General features: G+C 43.0%; 1 pseudogene across 1 annotated transcript; it reads right to left on the bottom strand.

Moving 5' to 3' along the window:
- Positions 1-321: 321 nt before the first annotated feature.
- LOC309966294 (large ribosomal subunit protein uL22m-like) lies at positions 322-24,138 on the bottom strand (annotated as a pseudogene). The gene is made up of 4 exons: positions 23,488-24,138; positions 5,225-5,317; positions 3,795-3,848; positions 322-620 (listed from the first exon to the last, which is right to left on the bottom strand). The product of its transcript is annotated as a large ribosomal subunit protein uL22m-like (transcript).
- Between the last annotated feature and the right edge of the window lie 401 nt (positions 24,139-24,539).

The raw sequence follows: 24,539 nt of genomic DNA, 5'->3' as shown, positions 1-24,539 counted from the left end.
CAGAAAAACAACAACAAAACCTCTGTGCCCACCATCCAGTTTGGCGGTACATTGTTTAGCAAGGTTTACTCACCAACAGGTTTGCTCCCAACTCCTTGTTGTTTGAACCCCCAACTCCAGGGACAGAGATGAGTTTCGATCCATTGGCGAGATGTTGAAGCACTTGAGAGGGGAAGGGGGCTTGGAGGTCCGTGATAAGAATGAACTTTTATTGTACTTCACAGTTTACAATGTCCTTTCATGACTACATTATTTTGTTGGAGCCTCACAACAGCTACAGAAGGGAGGTTGTTCAGATTAGAAATGTGGACCTCACAAAGGTCACATAACTTGCCCATCAAACATCTGAGCTGATGAGAGATGGTCCTGGAGCCTAAGTCCTCTGCTTCTGACTACTTGCCCTCCACGAGTACTGGAACCGAGGATGGCTCTGGGGTAAAGGCTCTCCTGCCCCAGGAGAGGCTGCCCGTAGCCGCAGAGCCGGGCGAGCAGTAACAGGGACCGACAGAGTGAGAATGGAGTCCCACGAACGCCCCCGATGAAGGCCTGCTTGGTCAGAGGTCCCTTCTGCTCCTGGAGCTGGCTTTCTCCCAAATGTACAGGAGACTGCTTCTTGCTGCCTGTGGAATGGCAGCCTGTAGGAGGCTTCCTTGGACGTGAGTGAGGAGAAACTCCAACTCCGTGCCCCTCAACATGGGCCTCACTAGAACCACCTGGAAGCCTTGTTAGACCTACTGATTGTCTGGTCCCCAGGTGATTTAAATCTCCCCAGGTCATTGTGCTGCACAGGGATGATGGAGAATCGCTGCTCCAGGTGATAAGAATGAGTGAGGCTGATAAGTGGGATGATGAGAAGGGTGGCTCACAGAAGAGGGGTACCCCAAAATTGAACCAGTGTGCTGTCACCTCTCCACTCTTTCCCCAAACCATTCCCTTTTAACTTGAATTTCTGAGTCCTGCAGTGCTGGTTTGTTCAAGGCTCTAACTTTCTGCCAAATCCCAATGCCCAGCCAGGAGTCTCAGTGCCCAAGAAGTGTCCCCCATCTATTCTAAAGACAATTCCAATGTGTCACTGCCTGATGGAAAGGAGTGCCAAGGAAAAGGGTGACTGGCTGGCCAAGGACCCGCAGCATAAGACGAGGAACTGTCTGCACAGAGATACCAGCTACCACTCAGCACTTTCAGTAGAGACTGAGGGACCTCACAGAGTCACTTACACTCACTAGCTTGCCTTTCAGGCATTTATCGAACAAACTGTCTGAACCAAGCTTCTCCCAGACACCCACTGCTTACTGCCTCCCTGGAGCTAAAGCAAGTTGCACTATATATATATATATATACACACAATATATATATATAATATAGCACCAGACTCAGAAGCACCCCCAGAACCTAGGACGCAGCTTAATCATAAGTCCCACCACCTCAGAGAGCCCCGTGCCCAGACCAGGTCACAGGAGCAGGGAGGCTAGATGGGGTCTTATTTAATGTGGGAACAGAGGGTTCTCTATGCGGCATAGGCGATACAAAGGGAGAGGGTAGGTGCTCCTATCACCTGTTTCAATTATCCTAACAACAACCTGTGAGATAATAACTATGATCTCTGTTTTACATCTCGACAGAAGCCCAAGAAAGACACATCTCTAGAACCTAGGAGTCACTAAAAGCAAAAGTGTTCGTGCACAGGCCTCAGGTTCAGGGGAAGGTGGGCACTGACTGCTCGTCAATAGCAAATCTGTGCAGAGAAGTAGGCGCTATAGAAATTCGCCAACCCCTGGTGCTAACTCAACCCAAGGGAGAATATTATTCCATAAAAAGAATGAAGTACTGAGTCATGTTACAACATGATGACCCTTGTAAACATTATGCTAAGGGAAAAAAGCCAGTCCGAAAGGACCACATATCGTAGGACGCCATTTATATGAAATGTCTGCAATAGGCAAGTCCGTGGTGACAGAAGGTAGATCCCTGGGGGCTATGGCTGGGGCCAGGGGTGGGGTGGGGAGGAATGCTGTGTGAATGCTAATAGGTACGGGGCTCTTTTTGGGGGTGAGAAAAACGTTCTGGAATTAGATAGTGGTGATGGTTGCACAACCTAGTACATTTATTAAGAGCCGCTGAATTGTACACTTTTCATGGTATGTGAATTATATCTCAAAAAACAAAAAAAAATCCAAGGGTGATGGGCTTCAAAATCTGAAAGGTGCCTAGGGTTCCCTGAGGCTTTCAGGGGAGCCTGAGAATCCCCTGTACAAGGTCTCTCAGCTAACAAGTGGCAAAGGCAAAGCGTAAGCCAAAGTTTGTCTGACTTAGCCTGCTTTTCTTCTGTCCAAGGTCAAGTTCAGTCAGTCCCCTAACTCAGCAGCAATGCTCCTTAGCTCAGGCCAGCTGCTCTCCTCCTAACATCTCACGCAGGCCCTCTGCCCCAAGGAGTTGCTGTCCGGGTTAGGACGCCACAGGAGTAAAAGAGGACGGGCACCGTGGGCCTGAGCCACCCTTTGGGAGGTTGGGGGAGCTCAGTGGTGCTGCTATGGACCAGGGTTCAGGGGAGCTCAGAGCCATAGAGGGAACAAGGTCTTTGCATGATCCCAATACCTTTCCTTTGAAGCTCTGGTTACAACATGAATTATTATTATTATGTTGTGTGTGTGTGTGGTACGTGGGCCTCTCACTGCTGCGGCCTCTCCCGTTGCGGAGCCCAGGCTCCGGACGCGCAGGCTCAGCGGCCATGGCTCACGGGCCCAGCCGCCCCACGGCATGTGGGATCTTCCCTGACCGGGGCACGAACCCGTGTCCCCCGCATCGGCAGGCGGACTCCCAACCACTGCGCCACCAGGGAAGCCCTGAATTATTATTTTTAACTAAAACATACTAATGGAATATTTTAGTCTTATAATAATTTAAAAATTACCCCATATCTCTACATTTTACAATTAATATATATATTAATTTAAATAGATATTCATCTTTTGTTGCAATAATCTTTTCTTTAGTAATAATTGTAATATTATCATGTTTAGCATTTTTCTGCAATAATATAAACATTAGCAATGAGATAAAATACTTTATCCTTGCTGCTGCTGAATAGTGTAGCAACTGATGTTGACAATCACACAATGATTCCACTTGTCCACTTAAAAGGTTAAAATTACAGTTGCAGGGCTTCCCTGGTGGCGCAGTGGTTGAGAGTCCGCCTGCCGATGCGGGGGACACGGGTTCATGCCCCGGTCCGGGAAGATCCCACATGCCGCGGAGCGGCTGGGCCCGTGAGCCATGGCCGCTGAGCCTGCGCGTCCGGAGCCTGTGCTCTGCAACGGGAGAGGCCACAACAGTGAGAGGCCCGTGTACCGCAAAAAAAAAAAAAAAAAAAAAAAAAAAATTACAGTTTCATCTGTATCTTTAATGATTGCCTATGCTAAATAATGTATATCTGTTATTGGATAATATAACTTTCCTTTTCTGTTGTGATACATATTTTAAGCTTTTTTCAACTGTTGAGAGTTTATTAAATCTTTCATATTCGTTTGTGTAGCTCAAAGTCTTAGAGATGGTAACTTACATGGTAATTAGAGAAATAAAAATAGATTATCTATAAGGAAATGATAATGTTCTATTTTAAAATAGCCCATATTTATTCTGTAGTCCAGAAAGTACGAGGAGCAATTCTAGAGCCAGAAGGTAATTGTGTGTTTCACGGGACTATTTTCAACAACATGAAATTATTTATTTGTCCTTTACCTGTTTGTGATCGTTCTCCCTCTAGATTGTAAGCTCCACGAGGACGGGGACTGTACCTGTCTTCCTCACCACCGTGTTGCACTGAGCATGCAGGACAGCACTCAAGCAACCTGAGGCAGAGGGAGAGAGATGGAGAGCTGAAGCATCAGGGAGAGCTGGATTTGTCCTTGTCTACTCAAAGCTCTCCACCTCATTCAGCTGCACAGGAGGAAATGGCTCCACTGAGGCATAGCGTTCCCTCTTTCCACCTTAGACGCAGTGAGCAGACCTTGAGAAGAAATAGGGCTTTTGGATATTAAAGGGGTGAGGCACAAGATCTGCTAAAGAGAATCTGATAATGAAAGTTGGGTGTGGATAAAAGAGGAGTCCTGGGCCACGGGAAGCAGGAATGATCAGAGCCAAGTCCAAGGCTATTGACATGCTCTCTCCTATTTGCCTGATTAAGGGATTCATGGTGGCTAATTGCAGGCCCCATCCCACAGACAGAGATGGCAACCAGAGAGCTAACTCTTCCAGTCTAAGTGGTGATAGCTCTGTCTCCCTGATCTTCCAAATACATTCAAGCATTCCATGAAGTGATATCAAATGCACACATTTGATTCTCCACATTCAGGATAGCAAACTTGGCAAAGTGCCCACCCGCTGCTAGAGACTTAACATGCATCCCCTTGTCTGCCTCTCACCATAATCACAGGAGGTAGCTCTCACGATTCCCAGTTTACAGACAAGGAGTCTGTTGAGTATGTGGGGAGTATGGATTAGTACTCAGGCAGCCTGGTGTCAAAGCTTTGCAGGCTTAACCACCACATCTTACCGCTTCCTGCTACCGTCGCCTTCTTAGTAGAACTCCACGGAGTTCCCTTGACAAGGATAATAGCCCAGCACCCCTGTGCTCTGACCTCAGCTGTGACTTGTCTACAAAGCTGGCCCTGCACTTATTGGCAAGGGAGGTTCCAGTTCACAAAAGTTAGTCGATTAAAAAATAAAGTAGTTGTCAACAACTGCCTACGTGACATTTTATTTTGAATTTTCATTGCATTGGAAACCAGTCCTGCTGTTCCCATTTTGTGAAAAGCCACAAAGTGTCAGTGACAAAGCGGTCGCCAGGTCCTCTCTGTGATTTGGGCTCCTCCTGCTGTAAGAAAAGTTAAGTCCTTGAGGATAAAGCCTTAGGAAAGAGTTCTCACATTCCAAAAATCTATCAGTGCATCGATGCATCTATCATTGCATCACTTCTATCAGTGCATCCCTTACTTCTCCTTTCCCAAAACAGGACTTTTATTCACATCTACTTTGTTCTCCTTCAAAGAGAAACTGCATTTGAATAAAAGCGTCAGTACCACCTGCAGCGCTTCGGCACGTGCACATGAAGTTATTTCTGAAACTGAGGACTGCGGGCTTGGGGCAAGGGAAGCATCTCCCGGCAAAGTTTCACTTGGGATGGTCTGAATTTCAACCTGAGCCACTGCCTGTGACTCCTGTCTACCTTCAGTGCCGGCTCTGCAGAAAGGCTGCCCAGCGATGCCAGACTCTTTTCCGAGGCTGTCCCTGGAGGCGGGTGCTTGTGGAGATCCTTTATCTATTTAACAAACAGAATATGGTTGAAAGAAGGATGTAGGGCAACCTAGATACTGAAAGAAAGCAATGGGGAGAGACTGTCTTAGCACAACTAAAGCCTAGAGGCTAGAAAACTAGGATAAAGGAAGAGGTTGCTACAGGAAGACTTCTCCAAGGTGTGGGGACCTAGCATCGGCAAGGACGGGAAATCAAAGGGACACTTTCTCCCCTCGTAAAGCTGTGAAGCTGTGGCCTTCCTAAAGATGAAGCCCACACTGACTGTTATGAGGAGGGCGGAACGCGATTAGAACTTCATCTCTTTGCCTTGAACTTGCAAATAACAGTTCCCCCTGCCTGTTCTCTGAAGCTGGCTGGCCAGGTGCTGCAGAAGAGTGTTCCTTGTCTCTTCTCTGGATGGAAACAGCAGGCATAGGGTACCCTCTGAGGGAGCCCTGCCACCGAGTTGTAATGAACCAAGCCCCCAAGGCAAATGGTGCAAAGCCCAGGACTACCCTAAAGCCACTTTGCTGCCTGACTAAAGCCACGTGGCCTGAATACATTCAAAATAGATTCCTTGTGGAGAAAACCCCCTGAGATTCAACTCATGATTTTCCATGAAGGGAACGGTATCCTCGGATATCAGAAATAGGGCTTCTTAGAAGTGGAGTTGGGACCATCTGTATCTGAATCAGCTAGGGAACCTATTAAGAATTCAGAGTCCTGGGCCCCATCTCAGACTTACTAAATCAGATTTTCTGGGCGGTGGCACCTGGGAATTTGCATTTTGCAGATTTAGGGGATTCTGAGAAATGGTAGGGTTTGGGAATCATTGGACTTGAGAATTAAAGACAAACTCTTAGAAAAATTTGGCCCAGGTGAGACTACAAACATTTTCAGAACAGTATTTTTTTAAGCCCCCTCCTGTTACTATGTGAACAGGAGCTGCAGATTCAGTAGAGGACAAAGGATCTGTACACAGAAAGGTGGCATCCAATTCACTTAAATGTCTGTCTTGCTAACAGTGCAGTCTGCTGCTAAACGGTAGTTTGCCCTGAACAAAAGGAGCAGAGATGACGGTGTTGCAGGTGAATCTGACTTGTGCTTGCAATTGCCATGGAAACGGCAGCCATTATCGCTAGCTAGGATGCCCTCCCAGGCAATCCCGCTGTTCTATTTTAAAAGCTACTGCTTCTGCTTGCTTCAGATTGGAAATCCTGCCTTCTTGGGGCATGGTGCTGAGGGTTTATAAATGTGTATCCAAAAAAGAAGTAAATAGGGAATTGTGCTTTCCTGTCTCTCTGTTTTCTTCTCTTACGCATCTTCCAAAATCATCTCAGCATAATCCAAACAGGATGGAAATTCTTCTCATCTCTTGGCACAAATCTCATCTTGCCTCTGGCTTGTAGGGGAATAGGAGAGGGTGAGTTTAGGGTTGAAATAGTTCATTTGCCTTTCTCCTTTCCCTTCTTAATCGGTAGGCCTAATTATAAATGCATCTGCACCAGGATTTTAATTAAGTTGAAATTTTAAAACATTGTTTATTTTTACACTGAGTGAAGGGGAAATTTTAAAAGGATGAATATGAGGGGAAACAATGCCACACTTTTGTTCTAGAAACCAGATGTTAATGTTGGGCATGCCATGCACAGTCAGCGCTGTATCTTACATTATGAATTGAACATTTTATCTTTGCCTAAAAATGGTAAAATGACAGCAGCTACAAGCATATGGGTTTATCATATGCTATCACACAGGAAACAAGGCTCCAGTGGCTATGTCCTCACCAAGGGAGCTCTCCTCATTCCAGAATCAGGCCTTCCCCCTTCCAGGCTCCGAAACCCAAATGCTCCCGGAGTACATTCATCTCCTCAGGGGCAGACTCACATCCATGAATCCCCCCAAACGGAATGTCAGATCGTTCACTGACAATGAGAAGTACCTCTCACAGGGACAGGAACACATATATATTGTATAACCAGTCCTTTCTTCCCCGGTTGGTCAACACAGGGGAAGCCAAATAATATAGTGGTCAAAATGCTGTTTTGTTCATCCACAATCAGAAAAAATAAATAACGTTATAAGGAATAGGATACTAAAATCCCTCATAACAGACTCATTTCTGTAAGCAGAACCAGAGAGGAAGTCAGATAATAATCAGAGATCGCCTAGAGAGCAGGAAATCAGAACAAAGAGTTCTTCAGTGCTTAAAAGCCTTAGGCTGACATAGCCTGATGCTTCCACCTACAAGAATGTGATTGGTCCGGCCAGTGGGAGGGGATTATTCCCTCTGCCCTGGACAACGTTTTGGAGGCCCTTGCTAACTGTTCCTGGTCACTCAATTTCCTATGCTCCCAAGCTGATCACCATGTTCCTGATTTTCATAATATTTCTTTGATTCAGCTTAACATCAGTCAGGTTACTGTCTCTGTGGACTGGGCCTGGGGGTGGGGGAGGCATTGTCTTTTAAAAGGCTTTGCATATTCCAGGTTCTGTATTCTGTGCTGTGTTGATCTTATAGTTTAACTCTGTGCCAGCTACCTTATTTCAATTTCTTAAGAGCAACCTCTCTGACACTCCCAATAGGTGGGCAACATATCTGAGTACACTTACATTTCTTCAGATTTTCAAGCTATCCCAGCTTGTATTTGAGAAGACAGTAATAAATTCACAACCCATCTCTTCCTTGGCGTGGTTCTGATCGTGAGCTGGGCTAAGCCACTTTCAAACGTCATTACAGGGGTATCGTCGGTTGCTTTAGAGTTGCCACCCTCCTTCTTGTCCTTGTCTGTCTTCTCCCCTGGTTACCATGTGTCCATCACCAGTCACCCATTAGGTGAATGCTTGTATCCTAGACTGAGAGGAAGGGCTAGGGGCAGCGGGGGGGTTAGGAGGGTAAAGCAGAGGCTGAGCAGGGACATGCAGATGGGGACATAGGTCCACCGGGCCACTCTTTGGAGGCACAGCACAGAGACCAGTTAGAGAATTTATTTCAATTTGTTCTATTAAAATGTTTATATTTGTTGAACTGAACATCTATTGCATGAACGTACCTGATTTTGCACCTAACTTACTGGTATTTGGGTAAATTCTAGTAAACGGCAGGAAAGAGGGAACAAGCACTTAATATAACCCCTAGAGGCCGGTTGCCCTCTTTAGGTTACTAGGGTAAAGGAGCTGGGGACTCGAGTTCTGAAAGCTTTAGCCTGGAATGAAACTACCATCCGGAAAGGAAGGATCAGGGCAGGGCGACAAAACAGAATGTAAAAAAAACCCCCAAAACAAAAAAACAGATAAACAGGACCACGCAGCCTGTTACCGACCCTCCCTAACCTGCCCCCTGCCATTCCAGCCAGTAGAAGACCCAGCTCCGTTTGGGACAGGCCGTGGTCGGGGCTGCTTTATAGGATCTCATTTTGGGGGCGGGGAGGGGGCGGAGTTCTCCTGGGTCTAGAGCATGCGTGTTGCTCACAGGCTCCAGACGGAAGTGCGCCGTGCAGGTCTCTGCGCAGGGCGCGCCGCCCGTGTTGCATAGCAGTGTCCTAGGCAGCGCTTTTCCACACGGCCCGCGGGAGTCGAGGTGTCAGGCGCTGCGGTTCTGCGTTGGGAACTCTAATCCTTGTTAGATGCAAGGCCTCTGCACGCGGCCCCCTAAGGCAAGTGAAACTACACGAAGCCCAAAAGAGGAGGTTAGGCCTTCTCAGCGAGGTTCCATTTTATTTTTCCCAGGGACTCCAGTGGGCTTTGCCGGTGACAAATGCGTAGATTCCGTAAGAGATGTGTGCGGTGAGGGCATCAAGGGGTGGGAGCCTCTTTGAGAGGTCCAGGCATCACCTTCCCCTGCCCTTGGACCCTTAACTCTACTTCGAGCTTGTGTGTCTCCTGGGCTGAAGGAGAGGCCGCTAGCTCTTGGCTACCGGGGCACCGTTAGGGTTTCTGCATGGAAAGTGTGAGCTGAGCATTCAGCCTCCACCCTGGAGAGACAGCAGACTCCCGGAGTGGCTTCGTGGGGCATTTGTGGGGCTCTGCAGCAATCTGAAGGCATGCAGAATCCCAGCCTGGGCTTCTGCCATCTCCAGAAAACTGGGGATCTCACCTGAACGAGGAGAGTCTTAAGATTCTGCTGGAAGAGTCTGAGGTTGTTTAACATCACTCGCTGTATTGAGAGTCGTGCTGGTCCAGGCTGATCCCGAAGGAGACAACAACAGGTTCCTCTATGGAGCTAGTGGGGGCTACTCTTCAGGTTCCAGAGTAACCCCGGGAAGGAAAAGATGAGATATGCCCCGGGATCTACCCAAAGTGAAAACCTAGGACTTAAGTTGAGGCAACCCAGATAAGCAAAAGGACAGTTTACCAATTTTAGGCCACAAAGATCCTAGCGCCTTAAATTTTGCAATGTAGAAACAAGATAATGTTGGATAGGATTCAGGATTCCTGTAATGGATGTTAAAAAGAGTTGATTGAATAGACATTTTCTGAACCGTTATTAAACTTCTATGTAGGAAGGAAGGAGGAGGAAAGGAAAAGTGGAGAGACTGGGAAATGTTTTCTCATTTGGAGGTACCAGAGTTTTATTTCTTTTTTAAGCAGAACCATTGGAACTACCCAAGTCTACATTGACTAATTGGTGATAGTATATATATACACATATAAATGTGTGTGTGTGTATATATCTATATCTATATCTATATATGTATAGTATAAATATATATGTAATGTTTTAATTTGGAGATATAAAAAAGCTAGGCATATACCATGAAACAACATCCAAATAAAAGTGAAAGGGGGTAAGAACTCCAGAATTTGAGTTTAATTACTAAGAAAATGTCTACTTGAAAAGCTGTAGTAGCCCATTACACAGATGAGTCCTTCTGTAAAGAAATCAGTTATGGCATTAAAACCATTCATACATCTACACACTCTAGTTCTGCAATATTTCCTACTGCAAGTAAATTCATATTCAAAATTTTAAAACTGTCTTCAGTCCAATTAAAAGAATAAAAATGGTTTAAAACTCACTAATTTAAAACAAAGCATCTACACTGGAAAATTCCATTGGTTTACAAAGACAGTCCCCAATTTAGGATTTTTTTACTTTACAATGGCGTGAAAGCAATACACATTCAGTAGGAACCATACTTTGAATTTTGAATTGTGATCTTTTCCTGGGCTAGCAATATGCAGTGCAATACTCTCTAATGATGCTGGTGAGGGCAGGAACACAGCTCCCAGTCATGAAGGTAAACAACTGATACAACCACTCTATCCAGACAATTGTTCAGTTTTTCGATTTCAGTACACTATTCAATAAATGACATGAAATGTTCAACACTTTATTATAAAATAGGCTTTGTGTTAGATGATTTTGTGCAACTGTAGGCTAATGTAAGTGCTTTGAGCATGTGCAGGCTACGCTAAGCTATGATGTTTAGTTGGTTAGGGGTATTAAATGCATTTTTGACTTCTGATAGTTTCAACTTACTATGGGTTTATCAGGATGTAACCCCCTCATAAGTCCAGGAAGATCTGTACTGTATTTTCAAACTTGAACCATTTGAGCTGTCTAGCTCCACATGAACTAAATGACAGAAGCTATGGTTTCTAGAGTGGATGATGGTGTCTGTGGGTGAAACCCTTTTCATTCAGCTGCTTGGGAGGATCCATAGCCTGATGGGCAGCCCCTACCCTGCTCACCTGAGAGCAAAGACTATGAGCCACAGCCCTGCCTGCTCAGTGTCACCCCATGCAGAGTGTCACCTTGAAGAGTCCTTCTTACATTACGGCAGAAGAAAGCCACACTAGCTACTCAGTCTCTCCTTCTTCTGTATGAACAGACAACTTAGGATTACCAGGCATAATAAGAAAACCAGCAACAAGAAAGTGAGACCAAGATAAGTAATTGGAAAAACAGAAATAATTCAGGAAACAAAGCAATTTTAATGAAAATCCTCAGAGAGGTTAGCTATCCTTAAACCAAGGTGAAGATACTATAAATAAGGAGCAATCAAAAAACAGAATGAACCATTAGAAATGATTAATTACTAATATTTTTTAAAATGTAATAGAAGAATGGAAAAGTCAAGGACATTGCTCAAACCTTAGAACAAAAGGACAGAAATCTGAAAATGAGATGATGTTGATGTTTTGTATATTTTGCCACGATAAAAAATTAAAAAAATAAATTAAATAAATAAATAAAAAAGTTGAGACGACTAATTCAGCAAGTCTAGTATTCAACAAATCAACTTTCAAGAGAGCACAGAGACCATGAAGAAGATGAAATTAGCAAAGAAATAATGAAAATCTTTTAAAGCCATGTGGTCACAAATCTTCCAGTTGAAAAGATCTATTAAATACCTAATTCAAGAATTTAAAAATACTTATTCCCAAACATGTTACTATGAAATTTCAGAACACCATGCATAAAGAGAACATCTTCAAATCTTCCAGAAAGTATAAACAAGTCAGCCACAAAAGAACAAGCCAAACTAGCATCTGATTTCTTATTAGTAACAGTGGGTGCTGGAAAGCAATGGAGCTATGCTCTCAAAGGTCTTAGAGCAAATAATTTCCAATCTGTTGTGGACTGTCTTGGACTATGAATCTGTATATTTCCTGTGTGTTTCTTTAACCTCTTTACCTACTCATGTGAACCCCTAGGGTCCATTTTCTTCCACTCAGTTCTACTCAGATAGGCATGAGTCACCCACTTTGGAAGCAGCAACAAAGACTATAAAATTAAAAGGAAAAAGCCTTTGGACAGAGGACCAGACGGAAAGATACATCTGCATGCTTGAAGGGCTAGTTTTTCCACTCTAAAGCCTAGATAAAATATGGACCAGGAAAGGGAAGAAAAAGGCAAAGGGACCACTTCAGAAAGGAATGAAGAAAACTCTAAGAGAGGAATTGGCAGGATGGGGAAAGCTTTTATGACAGATGTCACTTGGTTGCCTGGAAACTGATTTGGTGCTGGGCTGTCCACACTGGCTGCAGTCTCTAGTGAGAAACTCCACCCTTTTTGTCAATAGCTGGTCATCATCCACTGAGTGTCCAGTTTGATGGGGCACTCATTCATATGGGTGGATTATCCACTCTCTGATGGTGTACCTAAGACATTTTGTGGGATGTTGGTAACATGAATACATCAAGACAGGGTTGGACAAAACCAGTTGAAAATTGCACTGTTCTGGTTATACTTGAATACTATACCCAGGCAAACTATCAAATGTGTTAACAAAACTGAGATACTTTGAGACATGCATATCTCAAATGTTTTATACTATTTTTAAGAACTTTCTTGATCTCTTTTTGCAAAATGAGGGAGAGAACCAAGAAACAAGAAGTTATGGGATTCAGGAAACAGTAGATGCAATACAAAAGAGCAGTTAAGGAAAGTCCTGGTATTTCCAGAACGATAGCTGTAGAGCAGGTCTAGGAAAAAAGCAATTCCTCTAGAAGTAGGAGGATGGAGTTCTCTGGACGAAAGGGAGGTCTTTGAGAGGGTGATCTTGATGGAAAAAGATGGTGTATGGACAGAATGTTTGTGTCCTCCAAAATTCATATGTTGAAATCCTACCCCTCAGCATGATGGTATTAAGAGTTGGAGTCTTGGGGAGGTTATTAGGATTAGATAAGGTCATGAGGGTAGAGAATGGGACTAGTGCCCTTATAAGTCATGAGAGCTTGCTTCCTCTCTCTCTGCTCTCTACCATTAAGGATAAAATAAGAAGTTGCAATCTGCAACCTGGAAGAGGGCCCTCACCAGAACCCAATGGCACTGGCACCCTGATCTTGGACTTTCAGCCTCCAGAACTGTGAGAAATAAGTTTTTGTTGTTTAAGCTACCCAGTGTGTGATATGCTGTTACAACAACCTGGTCTAAGACAGATGGTATGATGGAATAGAATTTGTCAAAGCCAGTGCTTTAAGAAAAAAAACAGAGAGAGAAAGAGAGAGAGAGAGAGAGAGACATTTAGAAACTTAAAAATAAAACTCCACAAGAAAAATATATCTAAATATGTGGCAAACTCAAGTACATAATGGTTTTAAGAAATTTCTAAATTATAAGAAAAGAGAACTCCATTTGACTTTCTTACAAATTTCTAAACTGTAAGAAAAGAAATCCTCCTACCGGTGCTGAGTTTATATCATTTGGCTCAGTAAAGAAGTGAAAATATTTCAAGCACATAACTTGGGCCAGCATTTGCACACGCCTAATAACACAAAAGTTGCTTTTTTGGCTTGCAAGAAGACTTGACTGTGGTAGCAGAACAGAATACCAATTGGTAATCTTGATAATGTAGAAGGTAAAAATGACAAAAGGAGGGCCATGGCAGGAGGAGGAAAGCTAGAGAAAAGGATGGGGAACGATTTTCTTTTTATAAAGCTGGGAGTCAATAGATAATGCTGAAAGTCGATGACACAAGAAACAGGTTGAAGTAAATTATTTACAGTCACAAAGATAACCAATAGAAGAACCTGGGGTGGGGGGGGAAACAAGATAGACATCTAGCATTGGAAGGAGTGGAGAAGAGTGTCAAATATGAGAACTAATACAAATATTTTTTAATATTGACTGTCTTAGTTCAGGCTGTTATGACAGAATATCATACAATGGCATTGGGAGGTTTAAACAACAGAAATTATTTCTCACATTTCTGGAGGTTGGGAAATCCAAGAACAAGATGCCAGCAGATCTAGTATCCGCTGAGAGTACTCTTTGTGGTTTATTGGGGACTGTATCCTCATGGGAGAGGGGGAGGGGAAAGGGAGGCGGCAGCAGGGGGAGAGAGAGAGGAAGGGGGAGAGGGAGAGAAAGTTCTTTCCTCCTGTGTCTCTTCTTATAAGGGCACTAAGCCCATCTTAACAGCCCCACCCTCATGACCTAATTAGCCCCCAAGTGCTCTACCTCCAAATACCATCACACTGGGGATTACGGTTTCAATATATGAATTTTGAGGGGACACAAACATTCATTCCATACCATCAACTATGGAAAGTGAACCTGAGGCTGGAGAGAGGTGGGGAGACTATTGTTTATTGTTGTATACTCCTCTATGCTCTTTGATTTATTTTGAGCAAATACTTCTTTGATTAAAACATTTTAGATGCATTTCAGGAATCACCTCCTCTGTGAAGCCTTCTCTGACCTCCCTCTACTAGCAGAGCTGGGCATTCATTATGCCCTGGTTGTACTTATACCAGATGTTATGGCCTAAATTGTACCCCCTCAAAATGGATATGGGGCGCTCTAACCCCCATGTGACTATATTTGGAACTAGGGCCTTTAAGGAAGTAATGAAGATTAAATGAAAAACAACAAGGTCCTACTGTATAGCACAGGGAACTATATTCAATATCCTGTAATAAACCATAATGGAAAAGTATATGAAAAAGAATATGTATGTGTGTGTATATATATATATATATATATATGAATGACAATCACTTTGCTGTGCAGCAGAAATTAACACATTGTAAATCAACTATACTTCAATAAAATAAATTTTTTTTAAAAAGGTTAAATGAAGTCTTAAGGGTGGAGTCCTGATCCAATAAAAACTGGTGTCCTAGTAAGAAAAGGAAGAGACACCAGAGCTTTCTGCCAAGTGAGGACACAGCAAAAAGGCAGCTGTCCCAAAGCCAGGAAGAGAACTCTCACCAGAACTTGACCATCTGACCATGTTGGTACCCTGATCTCAACTTCCAGCCTCCAGAACTGTGAGAAAACAAATTTCTGTTGTTTAAGCCACCCAGTCTATGATATTTTGTTGTAACAGCCTGAGCTAATACACCAGATTCTACTGCCATGATTTGATACATCTGTCTCCTCTTCTGGATTATAGACTCCTGAGAGCAAAGCCCCATATTAATATAACTGCCATATATTGAGGACTTAGTATGTGCCAATCACTGTATGAGGTACTCACACACTATCTCATTTAAACCTTACAACTTCATAACATCAAAACTATTATCCTCATTTTACAGATAAAGAAACTAAGACTTGAAGAAATTATGTGGTTTGTCTAAATTCGTTAGAATCCATTTATACCTGGCTCACACCACCATACTGCCTTCTGTCTTCTGTTTCCTTGCCTCCTAGCAGTTCCTCACACATAGCTGGTTTTGCGAGGTTGTTTGTTAATTTCTTGGATAAACGTATTCCAATGTCATCAAGGGAAAAGCACTTGTTTCTCCTTACAATAATATATTCCTGAACTTAATGTTCTTGAACACTCCCACCTCCCATAATAATAAAATTAAATAAAATTTAAAATCCCCTCCTCCAGACAGATCCATCTATGTAACTTGCAGAGCTCAGTGCAAAATGAAATTACAGGGCCTCTTGTTGAAAAATTATTAAGAATTTCAAGAGCTTCCAGGTTGGTGAACACATGGAGACTTGGGGAGAGTGGTGCATCGTGGAAGCGCCACGCTCCTTCCCACATATATCGCCTTATGCTTCTCTTCCACCTGGCTGTTCCTCAGCTAAATCCTTTTATGATAAACTGATAAACATTGCCCATTCTGGACACCCACTTTGCTTTATTCACAGAACAGCTCACCCCAGCGATCTCTCCGCAGCAATATGTTGAGATCCTCCTTGTTCATTTTTCAGCCTCAGAGTCCTCCACTGGGTGCCTTGTCCACCCAGTCCCTGCTGATGGACATTTTCCCTGTTTCTAGTCTTCTGCTATTACAATGAATTAAAGAAAAAAAGAAAGAAAGAAATTCACAATGGCAACAGCAGAGCATTAAGTGAAGTGCAGGGCCCTTCTATGCACAGGGCCTTGTGTGAATGTACAGTCACATGACCATGAAGCCAGTCAACCCCACCTGCAACATTTTCCTCTATCTTTCTTTTGAAATCAGTCATAAGTCTAAGTTTCTAGCCATCACATATGCAATTGTTAGTCACACAAGAGCATAGGTTCAGGTAGGTTGAGGGTAATTGTGCATCACAGACCCTTTTCTCCTTTGTTTCTCTGTTTCCTGGAAATGGTTCATTTGTCTATCAAGAACCAGCACTTAACACTAATTCAAAAAGATACATGCACCCCAATGTTCATAGCAGCATTATTTACAACAGCCAAGATATGGAAGCAATCTAAGTGTCCATCAATAGATAAATGGATAAAGAAAATGTGGCATGTATATATACACATACACACACATATACATACATACACAATGGAATATTACTCAGTCATAAAAAAAGAATGAAATTTTGCCATTTGTAACAACATAGATGGACCAGGAGGGTATTATGCTTAGTGAAATAAGTCAAACAGAGAAAGACAAATATTGTATGTTTTCACTTACATGTGGAATCTAAAAAATAAACAAAATGAATATAACAAAACAGAAACAAACTCGCAGATACAAACCAGTGGTTACCAGTGGGGAGAGGGGTGGGAGGGCAAGATAGGGGTAGGGGATTAAGAGGTACAAATTGTTGGGTTGGCCAAAAGGTTTGTTCATTTTTGTCCATAATATGGCTCTAGTAGCACTCAGTTGTCTTTAACTTCATTCGAAACAGTTTTGTTAGATTGTACGTGACAGCTGTCATCAGCGTGCATTTAAAAAAAAGACATCAAAATTGGTGGATTTTTATGTAGCCATTTTAATGAAGATAGAAGAAAAAAGCAACATTTTCAACATATCGTGCTTTACTATTTCAAGAAAGGTAAAAACACAACTGAAACGCAAAAAAAAATATTTATGCACCTTTATGGAGAATGTGCTGTGACTGATCAAAAATGTGTCAAAAGTGGTTTGCGAAGTTTCGTGCTAGAGATTTCTCGCTGGACGATGCTCCACGGTCAGGTAGACCAGTTGAAGTTGGTAGTGATCAAATTGAGACATTAACTGAGAACAATCAACGTTATACCACAAGGGAGATAGCCGACATACTCAAAATATCCAAATTAAGAACTGAAAATCATTTGTACCAGCTTGCTTATGTTAATCACTTTGATGTTTGGGTTCCACATAAGTTAAGTGAAAAAAACCTTCTTGAGTGTATTTCCACACGCGATTCTCTACTTAAACGTAATGAAAACCTTCCATTTTTAAAACAAATTGTGAGGGGTGATGAAAAGTGGATACTGTACAATAATGTGGAGTGGAAGAGATCGTGGGACAAATGAAATGAACCACCACTAACCACACCAAAGGCCGGTCTTCATCCAAAGAAGGTGATGTGTATATGCTGGGATTAGAAAGGAGTCCTCTGTTATGAGCTCCTTCCGGAAAACCAAACAATTAATTCGAACAAGTACTGCTCTCAGACCAACTGAATGCAGCACTCGATGAAAAGCGTCCAGAATTAGTCAACAGAGAATGAATAATCATCCATCAGGATGACGCAAGACCGCATATTTCTTTGATGACCAGGCAAAAACTGTTACAGTTTGGCTGGGAAGTTCTGATTCATCCACTGTATTCACCAGACATTGCACCTTTGGATTTCCATTATTTAGGTCTTTACAAAATTCTCTTAATGGAAAAAATTTCAATTCCCTGGAAGACTGTAAAAGGCACCTGGAACAGTTCTTTGCTCAAAAAGATGAAAAGTTTTGGGAAGATGGAATTATGAAGTTGCCTGAAAAATGGCAGAAGACAGTGGAACAAAAGAGTGAATACGTTGTTCAATAAAGTTCTTGGTGAAAATGAAAAATGTGTCTGTTATTTTTATCTAAAATCCAAAGGCACTTTTCTGCCAACCCAACACTATGTATAAAACAAATAAGCTACAAGGATATATTGTACAGCACAGGGACTATAGCCAATATTTTATAATAACTATAGATGGAGTATAATCTATAAAAATTTGATTCACTATATTGTTTACCTGAAACTAATATAATATTGTAAATAAACTATACCACAATAAAAATAAATAAGATACAAGGATGTAATGTACAGCACAGGGAATAAAGCCAATATTTTATAATAACTTTATATGGAGTATAATCTATAAAAATATTGAATCATTATGTTGTACACCTGAAACTAATATTGTAAATCGACTATCCTTCAATTTAAAAAAAAGAACAAGCACTTGAGACAGAGAATTCTCAGTAGACATGCAGAGCTGCATTAGTCAACAACAAAAAGCAGTAGTGGAATGTGATAAATTAGCAATGGGAGTTGAATGCCTATGATCCAGATTTTACTCCAGAAAGGGGAAATACATAAAACTCCATATAAATATATTACAAAATTGGAAGATATATTAATTACAGGAGATGGAAACATTTGGCCCATTGCCTCACAATCTAATTCATCTTTGAATACATTCAGTTGTTAACATCAAAGCTGCCAGCCCCGGCAGAATTATTCCATATGAGGTGCTCCATTCTCAGTCAGTGGTTTGGAGTTTTTAAACAGGGAATTGCAAATCCAGTGCTTCCAGGAGCCAGACAGGTACTTGGATAAGTGAGGTCAGCCAACTGAGGACTTGGGAAACTGGAGACCACTTCGGGGCCTCTACTGCAGCTGTTCCCCTGGTCCAGTGGACTCTTAGCAGTGTGGACTGATATGGTCTGAGCTTCTGAATTTTCAAGCAAACCCAGAAATGAGTTTTTCCCAAATTGTACATGTGTAAATGTTAGCAACTAATTTTAATAATTAAAAGAAAAATATGGTCAAATAAGAATTGTCTGGGGGCTGGAAGTGGTCATGAGCCCTTAGCTTGAGCCCTCCATGACAAAAGATTCATTTTATCATACAGAGTTCTGAGACAACTAAGTTTGGACTAGAGTCCCATATACAAAGCCATCACTCACAAGAACGCTTGAGTGGCTAGGTTGTTTGAATTAGGAAGAGCAAAGAGCCTAAGCCAGTGGTTTGCAAACTCCGCCACTCCAGAGGACACTTGGCAATGTCTGGAGACATTTTTGATTGTCTCAATAGGTGGGGATGCTACTGGCATCTATCTGGTGGGTAGAGGCTAGGGGCGCTGCTAAATATCCTATAATGCAGAGAACAGTTCCACAACAAGTATTCATCCAACCAAAATGGCAATAGCGCTGAGGCTGAGAAGTCAGCTCTCAGGCAGTGATTCACCCCCAGAATGTGGCTCTCAGGCCAAAGCTTACAATGCAGATCCTTGGGCCCCGACCCAGGCTACTCAGTCTTATGCCCTGTAACACCCATGTGCATTTTAGAAATCTTCCCAGGTGATGTTAATGCATGCCATAATGTAAGAGCCATTGAACTGAAATAACCGATCTAAAGACTCATTTATATCTAGAGAGTTACCATGGCATGTTTAGCAAGGATGCATGTTTAATGATAACAGAGAGAACTTTTAAGCTGCAAAATACTGCACAGACAAAGCAATAGTATCCGAATAATCCACCCACAATCACAGCCTGTTCCAAAAAGATAGGAGTTATAAAGAAGAAAAACTGTCATCGCATCTTTACCCTCCAAGTACAGAAGATCATTTCCGAGAGTGCTGAAGATATTTTTTAAGTTTATCAACATGAAAAACAAAACAGCTATAAAAATCACAATTTTAAAAGCAATCTGTATTCCTCAAGCATTGCAAATTGAAGCATTTGAAATTAGGATATGGGAAATTAAAGAGAATATATTATAGATATCCTTACTGCCACCTTCAATACATGTCATGGCAATGGGAAAACTAGTTTAAACTTTATAAAGCAACTTATATGTAAGTTTGTTTTGTCATTTTCCGTTAACACTAAAAATGTAAATTTTAAAAGAAACACTGCCTGGAGCCCTCGCTCACTTGTGGGGTGTATTAGAGGCATCCCCATTCCAGAAAGGTCAGTCGATACTCTTCCCTTCTTCTCTGTCCAGTTAAGTCCCTACTAGAGTGAGCTGCTGTTATTCACAGAACTGCATCCCACCCCTGGCAGGTCAGGCATGTGTAGTGGTCATCATCCGTACTGGACATAAATGGAAAATTCAGCCCAGAAGCATAAGCACAGTTAAGGGGAGATTTGTCCCTGGGCTGACGCAATAAGAATTTCAAGGCTGTAAACCCAGACGAAAGGACTGGGAGAAGTAGCTTCCTGGGTAGTAAAATCATTGCCTTGTATGCTAGTGTAAGTTTTTTCTGACTTGGGGCTTATATAAAAGGCATCTTTGCAGGCTGACAAGACCACTGAATTCTCAAAAGGCATCTAGAAGGTAAAGCCTTATATGGAGAGCCTTCCCACACTCTGGCAAACTTACCTTGTTTATAACCTTTGTGCTGTCCTTTTTCACTGCTTTTGGAGGAAACCAAAATAAAATTGGCCATACCTAAGCCAAATTGCCTATCCTCAAACCCAGATGAGCTTCTGTGGTCTGGACTAACTCAGAGTGAGGAAAAAGGTTGAGAGACATGGCTTACCCTGGGGAGTAGAGGTATAGGGGCTCACTCCTGGAAGTAGCACTACGACTTCATGTCCACAGAGGAAGGAGAGCCATCAAAATCCTTAGGACATTACATAAAGAAAACACTCTTGAGTTTACACTTAAAAAAAAACAAAATCCTTAGGATAGAAAAGACAACCCTCCGGGGCCTCCCTCCCCTCCCAGCATCACCCTAATGACATCCTTGATAATCACACAAGGCCACCCAGCCCCTTATTGGTCCTTGGGACTCTCATACCGCCTTTCAATGCCTGTCCGTCATTCCGTTCAAGGCTCTCTACCTCCCTCCCCAAAAGATAGATACTCAGGGTTCATTCTGCAGAGTTCTTTCAAGTTGAGATGAATGTGATAAAACTCACTAATGTGTGAAGAAAGCAATTTGTTACCTCTGTAGGGGTTCAGAATATATCACCCCCAAATATGCCACTTTGGCATCCTGATTATTTTGAATTAAGGTACTTGAGAGACAGCTGGTGCAAGAAGAACACTTTGACCCACCTGCGTCTCCCTGAAAGAGGAGAAATCTCCCATGTGAAAGGTACCCTGTACCAGGAGGGCAGAAGGCATCCCTGGCAAGTCACCAGAGGCAGGGCATTTAGGGCCAACAAGGCCAAACAAGGCAAACTTGTTACTTCATCGTTTTACTATTTTGTCTGGTCAATTCCTCACAAATTGTTTCCTTGTCTAAAAGGTATAAAAGTTTCCTATTTTGGTCACTTCTTTGAATCTCATGTCTTTGTGGGGCTCCAGCACATATGTCCATATGTAATTAAATTTGTTTTTCTCCTGTTAATCTGTCTTTTATTACTAGGGATTCTCAGTCAAGCACCTAGAAGGGTACAGGGAAAATTATATATCCTCTCCTATACCTCCTCCCAGAGAATATTTACAACTTAGAAGCTGTTAATAACAGAAAGGTGATACTTAATCCAACATAACTGATCTGTAAATTTTCAAGGGCCAAATCTCCCCAGTGGAGATCTTACACCCCTCAAATCATCTTGGGTAGTCAGAATGTGAGCCATGGAAAGATGGACCTTGTAAAGACAAGTCAGTTGGTGAGTTCTCCATCATTCAAATCCATCAAGAAATGGAGATGCCCTTTCCCAAAATTATGTTTGAAAACAGAAAAGTTAGATAGCATTCTACCTGGAGCATACGGTACAAATTCCTTTATCTTCAAAAACAAACCCAGCAAATTCCCAAAGAGAGTGCACTTCAAACTGAAAAAGCACCCAGTCATTTTCCATTGCAGGGAATGAGTGGAAATAAGAAAGACTGTCTCTCCCTCGGCCTCATTCTGAATCAGCTTGCCCATCTATGAAGCTGAACTTCTCCTATGCAGATAGCACAGATATCCGTTGTCTCATTATCTAATGTCCCTCTGCTAAGACTAACGATGGTTTTAAAGCAGGCTGTTACATAAGGAAGAGTTTTCTACTGTTATAATAAATATTAAGTTACAGATCTGAGAATGTGGCAAAGTATTTTCAAAACCACAAAGAGACATCAATGAAAAAGAGCTGCAGCTCGATAGAAAACGCTAGAGCATTGAGTCTCTGTCCTGCTGTAAGCGCCAATTCCTGCCCTTCAGGTTGTGTGGTCCCAGCTGAGGCAGGGAAAGGTAGGCTAAACAGCCTTTAATAGTTTACAGGTCTCAAGCTTTCTCTCAAAAGAGAAGAGCCCAGGTGGCTTGGGGTAGTGGGTCAAAGACGAATTTTAATCTTGAGTCAGAAGACTCATAAGAAAGTTTAGCTATAAGGTATGGAATGAGTGCTATGCCTGTCATTAAGGAAAAAGGTAGCGTGAAACGAAGGAAAGAGAGATGTAGCATTTCAGTCCCAGTTCTATCACTAAGTTATCATGATTCACTGGAATGTAAGCTATATGTGGGCAGGGACTTTCTGTTTTACTCACTGCTATATTCCCAGCACCGAAGAACAGTGAGTGGCACATATTAGGTGCTGAATAAATATTTACCAAATGAATCAATACATTATTGCTGTCTTGAAGAAGTCAAACAGACAGCCCTTAGGGACTATTTCTTCACTGATTCTTTCTCTATTTGCCCCACAGCACTACTGCCCTTGTCAAAAGAGCATGAGGCATGAGCAGCCTGTGTGAAAAGAAGCTGATGAGGTGATGCCGGTGATGCCCTGGAGGAAAGTTGCAAGGCCTGAAGGTACAGTTGGGGAACTTGGGTGGCAGGTCGACTGGTCAGAAGGGAAGGGCAGCCTGAGCTACCTGTGAACGCAGAGATGCCGAGGTTGGAGGAGGAAAGGAGAGCTGCCAGGGCGGCAGCAGGAGCTGACCAGAGGGACTTTGTTGAAGCAGAGCAGGAAAGCTGTTTAAGCAGCCAGTTTTCTGCTGGCTTTGGCCAAGGGGCTAGTGGAGTTGAGCTATCAGCTGCAAACGGAACCAGTGGAGGAGAGGGAGAGCAGAGGGAAGTTGAAGAATTAGGGCAGACTGGTCAAAACGGAAGGCAGGCGGATATTGGACTAGCCATTTTTGCCTTCCGTAAAAAAGAGAAGGCGGGCATCCCTGGTGGCGCAGTGGTTGAGAGTCCGCCTGCCGATGCAGGGGATGCGGGTTCGTGACCCGGTCCGGGAGGATCCCAGGTGCCGCGGAGCGGCTGGGCCCGTGAGCCATGGCCGCTGAGCTTGCGCGTCCGGAGCCTGTGCTCCGCAACGGGAGAGGCCACAACAGTAAGAGGCCCGCGTACCGCAAAAAAAAAAAAAAAAAAAAAAGCATTTGTCTTTAAATTTGGTTTTTTTAGGAAACAAATGGTAAAATATATACACTGTGGATTCTGAATTTCCGCATCACAGAGTGTGAATGTGATGGTCCGGTTTCAAAGCTCTTGAATATATTCTTTGGTGTGGGTGACACTGTCTTTGGTATCTCACGTGGAGGTGGGAGGCCTTCCACCAACTTCACAAAATAATGGCAACAAACCTCCATGATCCCGAAGCCACCTCCATGGTGGTATCAGATGTGTTTCAGGTACTGGCCTCTCCCTGAATTGGACTCAGCTGTGTATATTCAGCTGGATCTGAATTCCACATTGTGGTCTCTCACTGCCGTATCTCGTGCTTCTAAGAGAACCTCCTCCATTATTTGGGCCCCTTTTTCGTCACTAAATTCCGGTTCAGCTAAAGCATGGTCAGTGGACATTCCTCGAATCCGTTTAGCCAAATACCACATCTTGTCTTTGCTGTACTTTGTCTTCGACAAATGTAGATTTCAGCTGGCCTCTGAGGAGGTCCTTCAGGTAGTTGTGGAGGATAAACAATTTTTTTTCTCCCATTTTCGAGAAATTTCAAGAGAAACACTGGTGTGGATATGTGGTTAGGGTAAAATGTTATGAGATGAAAGGAACCCCAAGACCAGCTTCCCCCTCAGATTCTGCATCCATAACACCTCCAAACGTTCCAGTCTTGCCACTGCCATCTTTCCTGGAACTCGTAAGTTGTTTATTCGGGAATGTGATTCTGGGGGCAATAGGGCAGGACAGGAGAGGGGAACAGGGAAGGAGAGAGAAACAATACAAGGATATGAAACTGAACTAGCCATTGCTAAGGACACGTGGTGCTCCATCCTGACCAGACCTTCTGAAGAGCTGATGGAAAGCACCTCTGAACTGTCAACAGAGGGGAGGACATGGGGAACGGTTGTTAATTCCCCCACGCTTCTGGGCTGTGTACAGGTCGGTTCCCACAGGCATCCCTTGCCTCAGCATCATCAAAACCCCAAGGCCAGAACTGAGAGGTTCACTGCACAGGCTCAAGTGCATCCGCACGAGGTCCATCAAAGCCCACAGGAAACTGGTCATCACAGCAGTGGCCGGATAG

The sequence above is a fragment of the Leucopleurus acutus genome, assembly GCF_964270905.1.
Source record: "Leucopleurus acutus genome assembly, chromosome: 9".
Lineage (NCBI taxonomy): Eukaryota > Metazoa > Chordata > Mammalia > Artiodactyla > Delphinidae > Leucopleurus > Leucopleurus acutus.
Note: the sequence above shows the minus strand (reverse complement) of the source record. Positions and strands in the feature narration are given on the sequence as shown.